Here is a 19,091-nt window from a genome sequence, read left to right as displayed (position 1 = left end):
ATCTGTATCGACCACTTCGTGTCGGCTCCGATCGGTTCCGACACCCATGTGGCACAGGCATCGTGTCGGCCCGATCGGCTCCGACACCGTTACTTTGGTGGCTGTATCGGCTCCGGCTGGAGCCGATACATCGAGCTTCCTGTCGGCTCCGAGAGGTCGGCTCCGACAGGATCTATGGTATCGGCTCCGATGGGTCATTCCAGGAAGAGGTCGGGGTCTCCTTCCTTGGGGCCGATACTTTCCGGCCTGGCTTGACCTCTTCTATCGAACGGAGCCATCGGAGCCGATCTTCGAGGTCATCCAGATTGTCAGATCATGACCTAGAGAGAGTGGTCAGTAGATTACTTAAGTCACAGGTACTGGCCCAAATGTTACATAGTCCGTCTCAACAGACGACTGTTGGTCCACACCCCGTTACAGTTCCTCCTTCAACTCTACCCCAGAGCTTGGAGTTGGAGTCTTCAGGAATGGTTACTGCTACGGCTGGAGGACGGACACCCCTTCTGTTCCTTCAGCCTCTACTCTTATCTCCTCTTGAGACCTTCCTTAGAGGGATTCGTGGTCGGGCTTCCATGGTCTCCTCCGAGGGGTGAGTGGCATCGACCCTTGTCCGAGCCCGCTCTTCCCCTTGGAGCCTCGGCCTTGGTGAGCTCGGCTCCGACATCTGCCTCGGAGGCTTCCCTTTCGGTGGTCCCTGGAGTTCCTAGCTCTTCAGAGCGGGTTCTCTCGGACCTGCCTGGGAGGGGAGCATTCGAGGTGATGAAGAGTGTACTGGCCACTGGTATCAGTCAGCAGTCTGTTCCCGTAGCTCCTCCCTCTATAGTACCTGTTGACATCTCTGCCACTTCTCTTGCTACAGGACCCAGAGATCCTCCGCCTCAGGTTTCCCCATTGGGAATTTCCCCCTCTTCCGAGGATTCTCCTGATGTTTCGGGAGATCCTCCTAGGAAGAGGACTTGTAAGAGGAAGCATGTAGACTCCCCGAGTCTGTCACTTCGGATACTGACTTTGATGAGTCAGAGGGATCCCCTAGATCCCCTCTGAGGATGTCTCCTTCTCAGACATCCTAGAACTCCTGAAACAGAGGGGAAACTGGCCCACCAACAATCCCTCTGAGGATGAGTCAGTATACCTAGAGGCGTTTGGATCTCGGCCCTCCACCTCCTGGGTGTCTCCGCCTTCGACCCCTTATGCAGGTTATTGCACGAAGGCGTGGGCAGCTCCTGACTCTGTAGAGCCAGTCCCTAGGAGGCCTTCAAAATTTATCACTGCCCGTGTGACAAACAATTCCTTACTAAGGGTGTCCCGCTGATGCCATGGTGGTGGCTGTGGCCACCAAAAGGAACTTGCAGATCCTTCCGTGCCGTCCATCCTCCTAATAAGGACTCTAGGACCATGGATAGGTACGGTAAGCGGATGTTTTCATCAGCGACCTTTGCTATGCTCGCTGAATTACCTATGTCACTTCACCAGACTCCAGAGGGATATCCTTAAGGAGCTGGGTGAAGTAGTTCAGGATCCTACAGCTGCAGGGGCTCAAGAAAAATTGCTTCGCAGCTAGGAACCCTCAATTCCATTGCAAACTCCTCCATGCGGCTAATATCTTATGCTGCGGATGGAGCGAGTAGAGCCGCAGGTACAGGTGTGGCTCTTAGACGCCAAGCCTGGATGCGGCTATGTGATTTTTGCGGCTCCCTTTAAGGTGTCCTTCACAAATTCTCCCTTTGATGGGTCAGCTTTGTTTGGCCCTCAGGTGAAGGAAACCTTGACCAGGTGCGAACAGGACGGCAAGACTCTTTCTGCTGTTGGAGTCCGTTTTTCCACCCCTTCTAGACCTTATCCCAAAGGACAGAAAGGTGGGAAAATGTGGTTCCGTAAATCCCAAGGAGTCACGCCGGATTCACGTGGTCAGTTTACCCCTAGAGGCAGAGGGGGTAACAACAACAGACGCTCTAGAGGCAGAGGGGTCCAAGAACCAGGGAAACAGGGAGCCTCTCTCTGATAAGCCCTTTCAGCATCCCTGAGGTGTTGCCCGGCTGTCCCTCCTTGGAGGCAGTCGGGGGAAGATTATCACTGTACCCAGAAGCCTGGCATTCCCTCACTCAAGACAGATGGGTACAGTCGATCATATCCAAGGGTTACATAATTCCTTTCGAGGAAAGTCCCTTCCCTCAAGTTCCCTTCCAGATGTACCACCCGGTCTAAGGGAGATTGCAGAGTCAGAAATCTCAAAACTACTGCAAAAAGAGCCATTCAGCCAGTTACAATAGACCATTCAGAGCCGGAATCTACTCAAGGTTCTTTTTGGTCCCCAAAAGACGGGAGACTGGAGACCAATATTGGATCTCAGCAGACTCAACAAGTCTGTCAGGAAGACAAGATTCGAATGGTCACTCTTCAGTCAATTCTGCCCTTCTTACAGAAGGACAACTGGATGTGCTCAATAGATCTTCAGGATGCGTACTATCACATCAAAATTCACAGACGCTCCAGGAGATTTCTCTGCTTCGGCTGGGGTCCAGTCATTTCCAGTTCAGAGCCCTGCCCTTTGGTCTCACTACAGCCCCCAGAGTGTTCACCAAATGCATGGCAGTGGTCACGGCTCACCTGAGACGCCAAGGATTCCAGGTGTTTCCGTATCTCGACGACTGGCTCCTGTCAGCCACCACCAGGCATCAGCTTATACAAGCCAGGGATTACACAATAGACCTTTGTTCTCATTTGGGCATCTCAATCAACTTCGAAAAGTCATCCTTATCGCCCTGCCAGTCTATTACCTTCATAGGCAAACTTAAACACTGTTCGGATGTCAGCTACCCTTACAGAACAAAGAGTTTCAGACATTCAGACTCATGTCAGGATCATTCTGGCCAGCGAGAAAATACAGGCCAGAATGGTTCTAAAGGTATTAGGTCTCATGGCTGCGGCCATTACTCTTCTTCCCTGGCTCGATTCTACATGCCTTCTTCAGTGGATGCTGTTCACACAGTGGTCATACCAGCAACTTCCAATGCGTCACCAGATTCTGGTGACACAGACATGCAAAGAGCATCTTGCTTGGTGGATCACATCGTCTCAGGTTCACCAAGGCAGGTACTTTGTACCCCCATCCCCGATAGCCACTGTCACCACGGATGCCTCCCTGATCGGGTGGGGGTCATTATCAGGGCAGGATGGTTCATGGGACGTGGCAGCCGCTCGAGTACCATCTGCACATAAATGTCCTGGAGATGAGAGCAGTGCTTTTAACGTTGCAAGCCCTCAACGACTTTCTTCCCGTAGGGACAATTGCAGTCCACACAGACAACATGTCTGTAGTTTGGTATATCAACAAACAGGGCGGAACCAAGTCCTACCCCTTGTGTCGAAGCGCTCAGACTATGGCAATGGGCGATCTCCTCTCATCGGTTTCTGGTAGCAACGCATATCCCTGGGAAAACCAACATTATAGCGGACAGATTGAGCAGAGCTATCCTCATGCCTCACGAGTGGTCTCTCAAGCAATCTATAGCGGAAGAGATTTTTCTGGAATGGGGTCGTCCATGTTGCGATCTTTTGCTACTCCCCAAAACAGCAAATGTCCAGACTTCTTCAGCCTCTTCCTCTATCAGGCCATCCCCCAGAGACGCTCTGACCCAGGATTGGCCCCAGGGACTTCTTTATGCCTTCCTCCATTTCCTCTGATCCCTCAGGTGATCCAGAAAGCTACCGCTTTAAGAGCCAAATTGATTCTCATTGCCCCTTACTGGCCTCGACAAGTTTGGTTCCCGTTCCTCCATCATCACCTTTTGGTGCAGCCGTGGCATCTGGACCCAGTGCCAGATCTTCTGATTCACCAATCGGGTCAGCTGCACCGGTCAATCCCTTCTCTCAACCTCACAGCATGGTTGCTCCACTTCCTTCCTTAGCCAGGCTTCCTTTGATCTCTAACCCAGTTAGAGACATCATAGTAGCCAGCTGAAATCCTCTACCAGGAGGATTTATACAAGCAAATGGAAACGTTTCTCTTATTGGGCTAAGGCCCAAAATATTGATCCTTTTACTGCCCCTGTTCAGGCAGTCCTGGACTTCTTAGCAGAGATTTTTCATGCAGGCTCTTCTTCCACAGTCAGAGTTCAATTGGCTGCTATTTCCAATTTTCATGTCGGGATAGCAGATCATAATATTATGTCCCATAGGCTCTGCAGGGCCTTCTTGAAAGGAATTTTCCTACTAAAACCTCCAATCAGGAATCCTCCTCCTCAGTGGGATCTAAATTTAGTGCTGACATCCTTGATTCTTCCCCCCTTCGAGCCAGCTGTTTCTTGTTCCCTGAAATATCTTTCTTGGAAAACTTTATTCCTAGTGGCTATTACATCTGCCAGGAGGGTGTCTGAACTTCATGCTCTTTCGGTTCGACCCCCCTATTTGGTTTTTCACAAAGACAGAGTATCTTTGAGAACTAATCCAACCTTTTTACCTAAGGTCGCTTCAAAGAACAATCTGAATCAATCCATTGATCTCCTGTATTTTTCCTAACTATTCAGATAGAGCTGAACAAAAGCTACATTATCTTGATGTCCACCGTCAACTTAGATATTATTTGGACAGAACAAAAAAATTTAGAAAATCTGATCAACTTTTTGTTTCCTATGCGGATAATAAAAAGGCCTTCCTGTTTCTAAAGTGACCTTGTCCAGATGGCTTTCTTCGGTCATCTCTGAAATTTATACTCAGGGGAAAACAGCTGTGCTCAAAACCTAAAGCACATTTAACTAGGAGCTTAGCTACTTCTACAGCTTTTCAAGCTAGACTTCCTTTGGACACTATTTGTGCAGCTGCCACTTTGTCTACTCCTCACACATTTGTTTCCCATTACAAATTGGACTTGGCCTCCAGGGACAGAGCCAGTTTTGGCTCTACAGTCCTCAAGAGTTTGTTCCATTGAGCCACCCAGGATAGAGGTGCTAGGGACGCTGTCCCATCAAGCAAGAATGAAGGCGAGATTGACAACTTAACATTAAGAAGTTATGTACCTACCATAACGCTCCATGTTAGTTGTCTTCTCTCGCCTTCTTTCTTGACCCTCCCTCCTTCCCCTGGCCTGGACAGACCTTGTATAAGAAACTGTTATGCTGAAGACCATTCAGACCTGGTCCTTCTTCCATCTGTAAGTTTTCTTTCTTCCTTTGGGAAGTATTTTATGCTTGGTGCTATTGCCCTTTGTCAGCAAACGAGATCTGGGTACTTACCGCCTTGCATCATGGGATATGGGGCTGCCTCGAGCTGGTAAAAGTGACTCTCGAGCTTAGCAAGTGCCGAGTCGGAGCCGAGGGATCGGCTCCGAACCCATCAAGCAAGAAAGAAGGCGAGAGAAGACAACTAACATGGAACGTTATGGTAGGTACATAACTTCTTATTTCTTCTTCTTCCTTCCCCCATTTCATTTAAGTGTAAAGGTGGGACAACCCCTATATCTTAGATAGTCATTTATCATTTTTTATTCTTTTTTTCAGTTTGGGTTTCAAGTGGAGCTGGCAGAACGTTGCCATGATTTATTCCAGTATTATAGTAATATAGCAGATGCCAAAATGGCTTTGTTTTATGATGAGCATCATGTTACCTCGGTTTGAATCTTTCAGTTTCTGTACTGATTAGTAGTGATTTTATTATACCATTCCTGTTTATCAGTTTGAACCTTAAATTACCTAAGAGGTCAGTGAACAAAAGCTGCAATCCAGTCTTAATTTCTTCAGATAAGATGTGTTTTGTCTGTTTAAGGCTAACATCCATATACCAAAGGGTAATATTTACAAATTTTCCTAAAGACAAAATTTGTTAAATGGTAACGGAGTCACATTTATCATAGTAATGTTATGATTAAAGGCGTCTACCCATTATTGCTTTCAGGAGCATTGTGCAGTAGGTATAGATACTCAGCAGGCAGGGGAACATGTGTACCTCATTTGAACTTATGTAGGGGTATGTTGTATACTCTGTTTCACTGTTATGGCTTCAAATGCATATTTCTGTGGGCTGTTCTGTTTAGTCTAGGTGCTCATATGTGTTTGTGTTGAATTTTTGCAACTCTATGTAGTGTGTGCACATTAGCTTTGTTATGCTTTGTGCTAGTCTTAGTGTAATGGTTAATACCTGGAATTTTGGAGATTTAAAAAAAAAACAGCACATCTGAAATACAAAAATGTAATGGCTTTATCTCCTAAGAAATAACAGGTACTTTGGGGGATTCAGATGCATATTTCAGAGAAAAAAAATGGCTATTAAAACCACATGAAGCCCTTTCTACATGTTAAAAAATAGAGATGTTGGACAGATGTTTACAGGTTTTATCTCTTTATAACTAGTAGGTTTTCTACACAGTGACTTCAGTCATTCATGTGGTTTGCCCACCTGAAGAATATATGCAGGATGTTAAAATAATAAAGAATGAGTTTAGTGTCTTAGGTATAATAAAAATATTGAAAATTATACATACAAGGACTAAAAAGGTCATATCATAAAAAGTGGAAGGTAGACATTTGGACCTAATTAAGAAAAGGAAGACGGACATGAGGCAGGTTCTCTGACTGTGTTCGTTCACGTGCCAGAAAAGACGTACTACAAAAATGAGTTGCCTTTAGAGTGCAGAAGCAGATGGCAGAACAGATGTACCAGTAGTTATTGCTATAGAAATGTAATAACATTGTGTGCTGTGGTCTCTTGCCAAATGTTTGAAGATGAAGGTCTTCCTCAGGTATATTATGGAGAGGAGAATAATATGTTAGGCAGGTGATAAAAAAGTAAAACCTGGAGTAGAGTGGACTCACTGAGAGTGGTATACAGTTTGAGAAGGAATTGTGTTACATCCTGGCACAGAGGAAAACAGCTGAAGGCATGGAGAAGTTACTGCAACACCCTATGAAATGATAGGCTGTAAAGGAATTGTGAATGGAACTGGTAGATTCTAGAACATTGCTGCAACTGTTTGAGACAACTGCTCTGTAAATTTAGTTTAATGTATTCATTATCTGGGTAGGTGAGCTTCTCCATTTAAGCAAAAATGGTATTAAATTCAGAATATTTTAATAATGCTATATGCACATATACAGTTATAGGAAAGAAAACAAACCACTGTGTACATTTTGCTTAGCTTCATACATTATGCATACATGTTTTTAACAATTATTGTTCACTCCAACATTACATAACCTGCTCAAGTCCTTGTCTTCCTTACATTTTACACTTCATCCTGAACATTTTCTGCATGTATTATTCCCACAAATTCCATTTATTTCTATTTAATTCGCTCCTTTCCTTGTCTAAAGATTCCCACCTCCAATTCATTTCTCTCCTTTACAATATTTGTTATTTATGTTGTAGTTGGTTTAGATTTTGATTTACATTTTGTAGTAGTTGCTTTTTTTGGCAGCCAATAGCATTACATTTATCAATGACTTTCTATGTCTAGGCAATTCAGATGTTCATGATAAATCACTGTTGCTGTAGCCTTAGCTCTGTGGTTTATATCCTGCCAAGATATAACAGTCGGCCAGTCTTCCAAAGCCTTTGGGTCCCTCCACATATGCGCCCAGGCTGCTGTTACCTTGAGCTAAAACAATACCATGGCCACCAAAAACCTTTAGTACTTTCTTGCCATCCATGATAGTACTCCTCCTGGGCTTTAGAAGATTGGAATTCCACTCCATTGCTGAGCAGATAAGTTAACGTTTGGGGAAATCCTTCCACACATTTTATTTATTTATTGATTTATTTTGTGGGAAAAGAGAACTAGGTCTGTTTAAGAGTACTGATGATCTGAAGTAGTTTACTTCGGATCCAAGCCGGCAAATTCACTAGCATCTGCTCCGAGCTCTAAGCTCCTCCACTTACCCATAATACACCTTCACTAGCTTCCAACCTCCAGATCTCGTTTGCCACGGCTTGACTAAAGCATCCTGATCCTGAGATCCGAGCTAGTGAGTTGGGTTTTTTGGTAAAGTAAGCAGTTCTTTTCATAGTCATAATTTTTGAGTGTAGTTGTTAGTGTAGCTTCCCTCTCCTCCTCCCCTTGCTGATGTATCGTGTTTAGGGCTTTTTCAGCTGTCTTTTAGTAGTTTTCAGTGTTAGCTAGTTAGTGTGTTACTTCCCCTCCCACCCTTAGTGTTCTGTGTGCCTTGAGTATGTGGTGAGTGGGTCCGAGTTAGAAATAGTTTTTCTTCCTCTTTTTTTCCTTCTCTGATTGTGTGTGTTGTTTATTCTGTAGAGACATGGCTGACTCTAAGCCAGTGTTTAAGAGGTGCACTGAGTGTGGCCATAAGTCACCTGCCGATGGCCACACTCTCTGTGTTATATGCTTGGGTGTAGCACATTTGAATACAGACTGTGCCATTTACGCGGGTTTTAACCCACACGGTATTAAAGATAGACGGGCTAAGTTGGCCCTGAAAGGCCTTCTACCCACTACCAAGGTGGCTGCTTCTTCCATTGCTTCGGTCACAGTGGCTGCTGTGGCCGCCTCTCCTTCCTCTCTTGGCCTTGCTTCTCCTCCCTCCCAGGTTGGGACTCAACTTCCCATTTCTAAGCCTGTGGAAGTAGAGCACAGAAGGGGCAGAGAGAAGGAGAGAGAGCATAGAGAAAAGCGTAAGATGTCTCCGGACCCTTCTTCTACTCTCGCCAAAAGTCATGCTAGGATCTGTGACTCCCTTGGCTCTGATCTCTGAGATTTTCCCCGGAGCCGGAGGAGACATGACCACCATCTAGGGCCTCAGTTCCTCGACCCGCCAGGTTGAAGTCCGTGGCCTTGTCGAGATCCACCAGAAACTTATCGGAAGTTGACATGGATAAAATGATGAGGAGGTTCATTCGTACTCAGATCCAGATGGGAGTCTTGCCAGCCCCCTCTCCCTCTGGAGGGGGGAGCTGCTTCCTTTCTTTAAACCAATTTCTCCTCCGATCTGTCCACTGGGTTCGGAGTACTTGGATCCGAGGATGGCCTTAGTCAGGGGGTCGGTGCCGACGGTACCTGACTTCTCGATGCTGGCAGCTGCCTGGAGCATGTCTGATCCAACCAGTTCAGATCTGAGCATCTGTTGGAACTTTTCAAGGCGTCTTTTGCCAACTCCCCTTATGACGGCTCTACTCTTTTTGGTAAGACCCTCAAAGAGACTTTGGTGCAGTGTGAGAGAGACGGGAAGACACTGTCTGCTGTCCGAATCCGCTTCTCGAACCCCCAAAGATCCTTTTCCTGGATTCAGAGAGGGCAAAAGAAGAAGTGGTTCTGGAAGTCACAGTATTCCTGAGACACAAAGGGCTGTTCTTCCCCCAGAGGCAGAGGGTGACAGGATAGACGCTGGCCCAGAGGCAGAGAGGGTCCGAGGAATTTTGGGTCTCGAGAACCATTCTCAGACAGGCCTGGACAGCAACCCTGAGGGGTTTTTCGACTGCTCTACTCTGGAGGCAGTCGGGGATCGATTGTCATTGCATCTGGTGGCATGGGAGTCCGTAACATCAGACCACTGGATGCTTCAGATCATATCCAGAGGATACTCTTTCCCCTTTGTGGTTCCTCCCAAACACCTCCTGGATGTACCACCCACACAAAGGGAGGCAGCAGCAATAGAAATTTCCAAGCTGCTAGAGAAACGAGCCATTGAACCTGTTCCCTCAGATCAGTCCGGATCAGGCATCTACTCCAGGTTCTTTTTGGTGCCAAAGAAGATCGGGGACTTAAGGCCCATTCTGGACCCATCTACCTTGAACCTGTCAGTTGCCAAAGAAAAATTCTGGATGGTCACTTCACAGTCCATCTACCTGCAAGAGAGTGATTGGATGTGCTCGTTAGACCCCCAGGATGCCTACTATCACATAAAGATATACAGAATCTCCAGGAAGTTCCTCCGCTTCTGGCTAGGAGTCAATCATCACCAGTTTCGAGCCCTACCCTTTGGTCTCACCACAGTCCCCAGGGTGTTCACCAAAGTGATGGCGGTAGTAGCAGCTCACCTGAGGCTTCAGGGGGATTCAAGTCTACCCATACCTGGGTGATTGACTCCTCACTGCTCCCACCAGGCGTCTACTTTCTCAAACCAGGGATTATTTCTTACAGCTTGCACTTCACTTGGGCATTACAATCAATACATCCAAATCACTTTTACATCTTGTCCAGGTGATAGACTACATCAGGGCATGGATAGACACAGTACAGTGCAAAATCTTCCTGACCACGGAGAGAGTACGAAACCTGAGCAATGCATGTTTTCCTGATCTACTGTTCTCATCTTCCCTCGGCAGAATTGGTGTTGAGGGCCCTTGGTTCTATGGCCGCAACCATAATGCTTCTTCCGTGCACCCGGTTACACATGCAAGTACTACAGTGGATTCTAGTGGTGCAATGGTCCCTGTTGGATCTTCCATTATCGTAGCCAATACATCTCAGTCAAGTCTGCAGGTCGTCCCTTCTGTGGTAGATGTACTGTCTGGAATTTCTGGAGGGACAACCTTTTGTTCCAGCCCCTGTCCAAGCCACAGTGACCACGGATGCCTCCCAACTTGGGTGGGGGGGCATTATTTGGGTAGGACAGTCCAAGGCCTGTGGTCCCCTGTCGAGACCAGTTTGCATATAAACGTTCTGGAGATGAGGGCGGTCCTATTGGCGTTGCAGGCCCTTCATGCCTTTCTTCGTCTGGGAACCATTGCAATTCAATCAGACAACATGTCAATGGTCTGGTATATCAACAAACAGGGAGGGACCAGATCTTACCCCCTTTGTCGCTAGGCCATGAGAGTTTGGGAATGGGCGATCTCCACCAGTTGCTTTCTCACAGGAACGCACATTCTGGGATGGTCCAACATCCTAGTGGACAGGTTAAGTCAGACTACACTGATGCCTTATGAGTGGTCTCTGAATCATTCAGTAGCAGAGCAGATCTTCCTGACGTGGGGTCAGCCTTGCTGCGATCTCTTCGCATCTCTTCACTCTGAGCCCCCAGCTGGGAGAGTCCCCTAGAGATGCTCTACTCCATGCTTGGCCTCCCGGTCTTTTGTATGCTTACCAAGGCCACAGTGGTGCAGCGGTTAGTCTGCATGTCCTCCCCGTGGTCGAGTGATGTTAAAGACATGCACGTAGGTGCGCGCGTGGATGGGAGTGCCTTCTTTGAAGGTTGGGCATCGGGCTGGCAACTCGGCACCATAAAAATCCACTGCCAATCATTAGTGGATGGGAGTTCCACTCTGGTGACCCCTAACAGGGAAAAGCCGAAAGACAGAATGAACACTCCAGTACCTCTTATTCCAAGGTTTCTACAGAAAGCTTATTGACTGGAGAGCAAAGTGATCCTCATTGCCCCGTTTTGGCCTCGTCAGGTATGGTTTCCCTTCCTTTGATCTCATCTTCTGGCTCCGCCTTGGATCTTGGATCCCATTCAGGATCTTATTTCACACTCTTCGGGGGTTCCTCATCCGAGCCTGGACAGTTTGAAGCTCATGGCGTGGCTGCTGCAGTTCCCCTGATTGCTAGGGGTCCTGGATTATCCTCTTCAGTCAGGTCTATTCTGGTGGCAGCACATAAGTCTTCCACCAGGAAGATTTACCGCAGCAAATGGAAACATTTTTCCTTTTGGGCTTCTCAAAGGAATTTAGATCCTTTCACGGCTCCTATTTCTGCCATTCTTGACTTCCTGGCCAATATTTTTCAACAAGGAGCAAGCTCTTCTACTATCAAAATTCAATTAGCTGCCATCTCGCATTTTCACGTGGGTGAGAATTCTGCCTCTTTGGCCTCTTCCAGACTTTGTAAAGCCTTTATTAAAGGAACCTTCCTATTATGCCCCCTGGTCAAGGATCCTGTTCCCCCATGGGACCTTACTATGGTTTTTCAAGCTTTGATAGCTTTGCCATTTGAACCTGCTGCAACCACAGATCTCAAGTTTTTGTCTTGGAAAACATTATTTCTAGTCGCTATCACCTCTGCTAAAAGGGTCTCAGAACTGCAAGCTTTGTCTATTAAAGTTCCATATGTGGTTTTCCATAAAGATTGGGTTTCCCTTTGGACCAGTCTGTCCTGTCTTCCCAAGGTTGCATCACAAGTTAACATCAATCAAACCATTAACTTACCTGTTTTCTTTCCAAATTTTGCTAACAAAATGAAATACAGACTCCACTTGTTGGATGTTCATACACAGTTACGATTTTATTTACACAGGTCTAAAACCTTTCGCAAATCTGATCAATTGTTTGTGTCCTTGTGTAAACCCTTTTTGGGTAAACCTATCTCCAAGGTCACTAGTGCTAGGTGGATTTCCTTGTGCATCCTTCAGGTCTATAAGAATAAAGGTTTGTCTCCTCCGGGTCAGATGAAAGCTCATTCCAGTAGGTCAATGGCTACTTATGTGGCTTTTTGGTCTAGAGTCTGATTGGATGATATTTGTTCTGCAGCTGCTTGGTCCATATCACATACCTTTATTTCTCACTACAAATTGGATTTGACTTCTAGAAGGAGAGCATCCTTTGGTTCCACGGTGCTCCGGAATATTCTTCCGTGAGGGCCACCCAGGAGTTTAGTAGCTGGGGACTCTGTCCCACAGGTTGAAGACTAAACGAAGTAAGCTACTTCAGATAAAGAAGTTATGTACTCACCATAATGTTCTATCTGAGTAGTTCTACTTCATTTGTCTTCAACCGTCCCTCCTTCCTTCCCCCCTGGCCTTATCTTATAGACAGCCTGTTTGGCTGCAGTTTTTAGGTCATAAGGGATGCTTTCAGGTCAGGTTCTCAGTATAAATGGCAGCAAACTCAGTCTGGGGGTTGGAAGGTAGTGGAGGTGTATTATGGGTAAGGGCAGGAGCTTGGAGCACGGAGCAGATGCTAGTGAATTTGCCGGCTCGGATCCAATATGGATCTGGTACCCACAGGTTGAAGACAAATGAAGTAGAACTACTCAGATGGAATGATATGGTGAGTACTTTTTTCACTGTGTTTAATATTTTGATGGAATTTTCTCATCTGGCAGACTATTTTTAGGAAGGACTGTCTGATTAATGGGGGTCACTGTTTTGTGAAAAATGTTTGCTGAATTTGAATTATTTTGTATTGTCTACTGAGCTTGTGAGTTTTAAAGGGAGTGTACATTTATTGTTTATTAGGGCTTGTGAGTTTTAAAGAGAGTGTATGTTTTTTTTTTTTTTTTTTTTTAATGATTGGGGCAACGTACCAGTTGAACAATTCCTTCCAGCACGGCTTACAGAAGACCAGGCTTCACTTTTTGCAGGGACATGGAACAACTTACTGGTACCCAAGTTTCTTCCATCTCTGTACTGAGGAAGAAGAGGAAATTTGTCAAAGAGCTCTTACACTCAAAGTAGGCTTAATCAATGCCTTGGCCACTGGTTAGTGACTCTGTTGTGGCTAATGGCTGATGTTCTTCATGTTTCACTGTTGCAGTCATTACATTTGGATAATCTGCTGGCAGGTTGCCCTCAGTCGGCCTGATTAACAAAGTCTTGGGTCCTGCGTTGGTTGCTGTCCCTTCTTCCATGACGTCAGGTCGTCAGGGGTATAAAACATGCAGCCAATGCAATTACATCAGTCTTTCTTGCCGTGCAATGTCCGAAGCAGAAGCAGTTTGCAAGTGCCGGTCAGCCGACTCCTGAAATTTTCATTTTCGAGTTTCAGAACCGAAGTCTTCAACTTAAAGCTAAGTACCCAGTTGGGGAAACATTCCTTGCTCCTTACCGATGTCAGTAAAAGTTAATAATTGCATTACTTGTGGAAAGCAAATACCTCATAAGGATTTTCATTCGTACTGTATTCCTTGCCTAGGCCCTGACCACGACGTACCTTGCTATCAGTTTTGTGCTTTATTTAATCAGCGTATTATCCGTTGTCGGTATACTTTTGCTTCTAAATATTTCGGTTCTCGGTTTAATTATGCAGAAATGTCATCGGTTAGCCATCTGACTACTGGGATTCCAAAAAAACGTAAAGGTAAAGACAGAGACAGGCCGCAGAGGTCCAAAACTGCCGACGATGCTTCTCCTAAGCTAATCGCCAGATGTTATGTGATCCTATCTCGCCTACATTCTGACTGATGGGTTCGGAGCCGATCCCTCGGCTCCGACTCGGCACGCTTATGCCAAAGAGCGAAGTCTCTTATTGGCTGAGCTTACTATATCCCAGGATGCACCACTACCAGTCCCCCAGATCTCGTTTGCCGCTAACTAGCAAAGACGTGGTCTCGAGCTGGCTGAGCTAAGTAGTGTCTTTTCACTAACTTTTTCTGTCAGAAATTTGCTAATTCTTTAACAAAAAGCTGTTTTAACAGCTACTCTGTGCTGCTGTGTGTGTTTGAAAACTTTTTGTAAGAAAATTTGTGTGTGATTGGTGTTTGTTCCGGTACAGGCTCCCTTCATCCATAGGGCCTTTCCTGTTGGTTAATCCTTTGAACCTTAGGGGTTCTTGGATTCCTGTATACTTTATTCACTGTTGTATGTCTTCAGTTGGCCTTTATTTTAATTGGCTATCATTGTAAACAGCAAGTTAATCTTGTAGGGTCAGTTTTTCCCAACAAAGTTTTGTCTGTGAGAGAGTACTCAGTTTTTCTTATAATGTCTCAGGCTCCTAGGCCTTCGGGCTTCAAAAAATGCACTAAATGTAGTTTTAAAATGTCTATCACGGATGACCACTCTCTGTGTGTATATTGTTTGGGCGCCAAACATTTGCAGGAGTCCTGCAGCGTGTGTCACGCTTTTTCCTCGAGGGTCCTCCAAGAGAGGAAAAATAAGCTTATTTTGAAAGGCCTTATAAAACCCTCTTTTGAAGAAGCTTTAGCATCCTCTCCTTCTCCTGCTAAAAAGAAAAGGGCGTCGGCTCCGACCAGTCCGTCGGACCCGACTGCCAAAAGACATAGGCAGGCTTCTCCTTCGGCTCCAAGGACTTCGGAGCCGAGGGCGGAACGGTCTGCCTCGATGCCTCCAGTTTCGACTCCTCTGGCTTCGGAGCCGATGGCTGGGGCATCGAGAGGCGGGTCACCTTCATCGGCTCCACTGGTCTCGGAGCCGATGAAGGTTGTCCGCTCAGACACTTCCTCCTCGGCGCCTAAGTCTTCCTCGGCACCGATGGAAACTAGTTTGGGTATTCCTTCGGCGCCGATAGTCATCGAGTCGCCTCAGAGCCGGTCCCCTAGCCCCTTGGGGCCATTGGAGAGGCCAACTCGAACCCGTTCAGTAACCTCTAGGTCATTGAGGATGTCAGATTCGGACATAGACAGGGTGCTCCAAAGACTGTTCCAGTCCCCAGTCTTTCAAAAATTTGTTTCGGCTCCGACCCAATTGGCTTCGGAGCCGATAGCCCATGCCATTGCCATTCCTCCTCCGACTGCTTCAGCTCCGTCGGAGCAGGTGCTGTTGGAGCCGGTGGAGATCCTAGGGTCGGCTCCGACCCTTACTCCAACCCCGGCCTTCGGGTCCGAGTTTGGCACGCGGACTTCTTCGGCTGGACCGGGGTGACGTTTGGGACCTATGTTGTCGGTTCCGAGCCTCCCTCTCGGTGCTTGCTGGGACTTCCGTCTGCTATCATGGCTCCGGGGACCGGACACTCCCAGGATTCTGGGGGTCCGGCTTTCAGAGCTATGAGGAGTGCCTTGGCCAAGTCTTCTTCGGCCATCTCTCTGGCTTTACCGGCACCTTCCCTGGGCGTGGAGACTGGGTCTTTGGCAGTTCCCCTGTCCCTAGGCAGCGGAGCCCCGGGGCCTGAGGTTACCCCCACTGGGGGTTCCCCTCCTCCTGAGGGTTCTTCGGGGTTGTCTTCAGAGGAGCCCCCAAGGAAGAGATCGTGCAAGAGGAAGCACGTGGACTCCCCTGAGTCTCTTACATCGGACACTGATCTTGATGATGCGGAGGGGTCCCCGAAGTCGTCCTCGGATGATGTCTCATTCGCAGGCATTTTAGAGATCCTCAAGCAACGAGGCGGCTGGATATCCAAACCCCCTCTGCTGATGAGTCAGTGCTTCTCAAGGCCTTTGGGGCTCAGCCCTCCGCCTCCTGGGTGTCTCCGCCCTTCGACGAGCTCCTGGATTTGGTTTGTCGGAGGGCGTGGGAACATCCAGATACTGTGGAACCAGTGCCTTCTCGCCCTAACAAATTTTTGTCTGCCCCACCCGAGAAGGAGTTCTTGACAAAAGGCGTGGCTGTAGATGCCATGGTGGTGGCATCTGCTACACAACAGGACGTGGCAGAGGCTTCAACGTCCGTCCATCCTCCTAATAAGGAGTCTAGGAGCATGGACGATGCAGGAAGCGCACCCTGACTTCAGCGACCTTTACACTAAGGTCCCTGAATTATTTGGCACATTTTACCAGGCTACAGAGGGATCTGGTCAAGGAGCTGTCAGATTCCCTCTCAGGTAACCTACCTGAGCAGCTAGCCCAGTCGGTTAGCTCTCAGTTGGCTATCCTTACCTCGATTTCTAACTCGTCCATGAGGCTCATTTCATATGCGGCCGAAGGGGCGGGCAGAGCGGCAGGCACAGGCGTGGCTCTACGGAGACAAGCCTGGCTCTGTTTGTGTCATTTTGCTGAGGCCTTCAAGTCTTCCTTCGCCGACGCTCCCTTTGATGGGTCCTCTTTGTTCGGACCTAAGGTTAAAGACACTCTTACCCGCTGTGAGCAAGAGGGAAAAACTTTATCTGCCGTAGGTGCACGTTATTCCACTCCCTTTCGGCCTTATCCCAAGGCTAAAGGAGGAGGGAAGATGTGGTTCCGCAAATCACGTAAGTTTTTTCCTCAACAGCAGGAAGATTCCCCTTCCAGAGGCAGAGGACGGGGAAATTTTTCTGGGAGACGCCGTCCCAGAGGCGGCAGAGGGCCCCGCAATTCTGGAGACCGCGAGTCCTTTCGTGGCTCTTCAGCCTCCCACACTTCATGAGGGATTGCCCGGCTGTCCTGCTCCGGAGCCAGTCGGGTGCCGTTTTGCCAAGCACCTAAAAGCCTGGGAGTCCATCACTCAGGACAGATGGGTGCTTCGGATTATTGCCGGAGGTTACACCATTCCCTTCACACACTCACCCCACCGTCCAAAAATCCCGGACCCACCACCCAGTCAAAGGGAAATTGCAGCCGCGGAAGCGTCAAAGCTGCTAGAAAAAGGAGTCATCCAACCGGTCCCCACAGACCAGATCGGATCCGAAATTACTCAAGGTTCTTTTAGTGCCAAAAGACAGGGGACCTGAGACCAATATTGGATCTCAGCAAACTAAACCAATCCGTCATGAAATTCAAATTCCGAATGGTCACTTTACAATCCATTCTCCCATTGTTGGAGAAGGATGTTTGGATGTGTTCCATAGATCTCAAGGACGCCTATTATCACATACCGATACATCAGGCGTCCAGGAGGTATCTGCACTTCAGCCTGGGAGACAGTCATTTCCAATTTTGTGCACTGCCCTTTGGTCTCACCACAGCCCCCAGGGTGTTCACCAAGTGTTTGGCAGTAGTGACTGCTCACCTGAGGAGTCTTGGATTCCAAGTGTTTCCCTATATGGACGACTGGCTCCTGACTGCCACCACCAGGCATCTACTAATGGACAACCTCAAAGCCACCATCTCCCTGGGTGCTACCCTGGGAATTACATTCAATTGGTCAAAGTCTGTCTTGCTGCCCTCTCAGCGCATAAGGTTCATAGGAGCAGAGATAGACTCAAAATTGATGCGCGTCTTTCTTCCTACCGAAAGGATTCAAACTTTACAAGGTCAAGTTCAAGCCCTGCTTTCAAGATCCAAAGCCCCAGCCAGGATGGTCCTGCAACTTTTAGGTTCGATGTCTGCCACGGTTCTCCTAGTTCCACTGGCAAGATTGCACATGAGGATTCTTCAGTGGCTGTTATCGACTCAATGGTCCTTTCAGAATCTCCCCCTCAATCACCCCATTATGATTACAGAAACGTGCAAACGGGACCTCCGCTGGTGGCTTCAGCCATCCAATCTGAATCAGGGAAGACCTTTTGTTATCCCCCCTCCGGTGGCCACCCTGACGACGGATGCCTCCCAGACAGGGTGGGGGGGGGCATTGTCTGGGCAGGTTAGTTCAGGGTTCTTGGCTTCCAGACGAAACCTTTCTCCATATCAATGTATTGGAAATGAGGGCTGTACTTCTGTCCCTACAGGCCCTCCACAAGTTTCTCCCTCAAGGCATTATCGCTATCCACACAGACAACATGTCGGTGGTCTGGTATCTAAACAAACAAGGAGGGACCAGATCTTACCCCCTTTGCAGAGAGGCCATGAGGGTGTGGGAATGGGCTGTAGCTACCAACCGCTTCTTGGTAGCGACCCCATTCCAGGAAATCCAATATATTGGCAGACAGATTAAGCAGGACGATTCTCTCTCCTCACGAGTGGTCCCTGAACAAACAGTAGCAGCTCAGGTTTTCAGAAGATGGGGACCCGTGCTGCGACCTATTTGCAACACCACAAACGCAAAGTGCAAAGGTTCTTCTCCTTGACTCCACGTCAGGGGAAGGCAGCTATGGATGCTCTAGTCCAACCTTGGCCAACAGGACTACTTTATGCCTTTCCTCCGGTTCCACTTCTCCCCAAAGTCATCCAGAAAGCTTCTCAATTGGGGTCCACAATGATACTAATTGCTCACTGGCCTCGTCAGGTATGGTTTCCCTACCTGAAGAAACATGCTGTGGACGATCCTTGGTTTTGGATCTAACTGCGGATCTGCTGATTCATCAGTCGGGACGACAACACCAGTCCCTTCACACTTTGAAATTGACAGCTTGGCTCCTCCACTTCCGACTTTAGTCAGAAATCACACCTTAGACCCGGAAGTTATTCACATTTTATCTTCGCCCACAAACCCACCACTAAGAAATTGTACCTCAGTAAGTGGAAGAGGTTTGCTATCTGGGCTCAACTCAGGGCTTAGACCCTATCACTGCCCGATACCAGAGGTTTTGAAATTTTAACATCCTTGTTTAATCAAGGATCTTCAGTCTCTACTATTAAAGTCCAACTAGCGGCTATCTCTAAATTTCACGAATCCATGGATCCACCGTTGATGAGCAGCAGATTATGCAAAACTTTCATTAAAGGTGCTGGGCTGTTAAGACCC

At 47.6% G+C, this 19,091-nt stretch overlaps 1 protein-coding gene across 1 annotated transcript in view; it reads left to right on the top strand.

The window, feature by feature from the left end:
* The window catches only part of COL24A1 (collagen type XXIV alpha 1 chain), a 3,617,818-nt gene that overhangs the window by 556,298 nt on the left and 3,042,429 nt on the right, over window positions 1–19,091 (top strand). The window lies entirely within an intron of this gene.

The sequence above is a fragment of the Protopterus annectens genome, chromosome 10.part0, assembly GCF_019279795.1.
Source record: "Protopterus annectens isolate FY-2018-M chromosome 10.part0, PAN1.0, whole genome shotgun sequence".
NCBI classification, from domain to species: Eukaryota; Metazoa; Chordata; order Ceratodontiformes; family Protopteridae; genus Protopterus; species Protopterus annectens.
The sequence above is the reverse complement of the archived record's forward strand: the minus strand, read 5'-3'. Positions and strand labels throughout refer to the sequence as shown.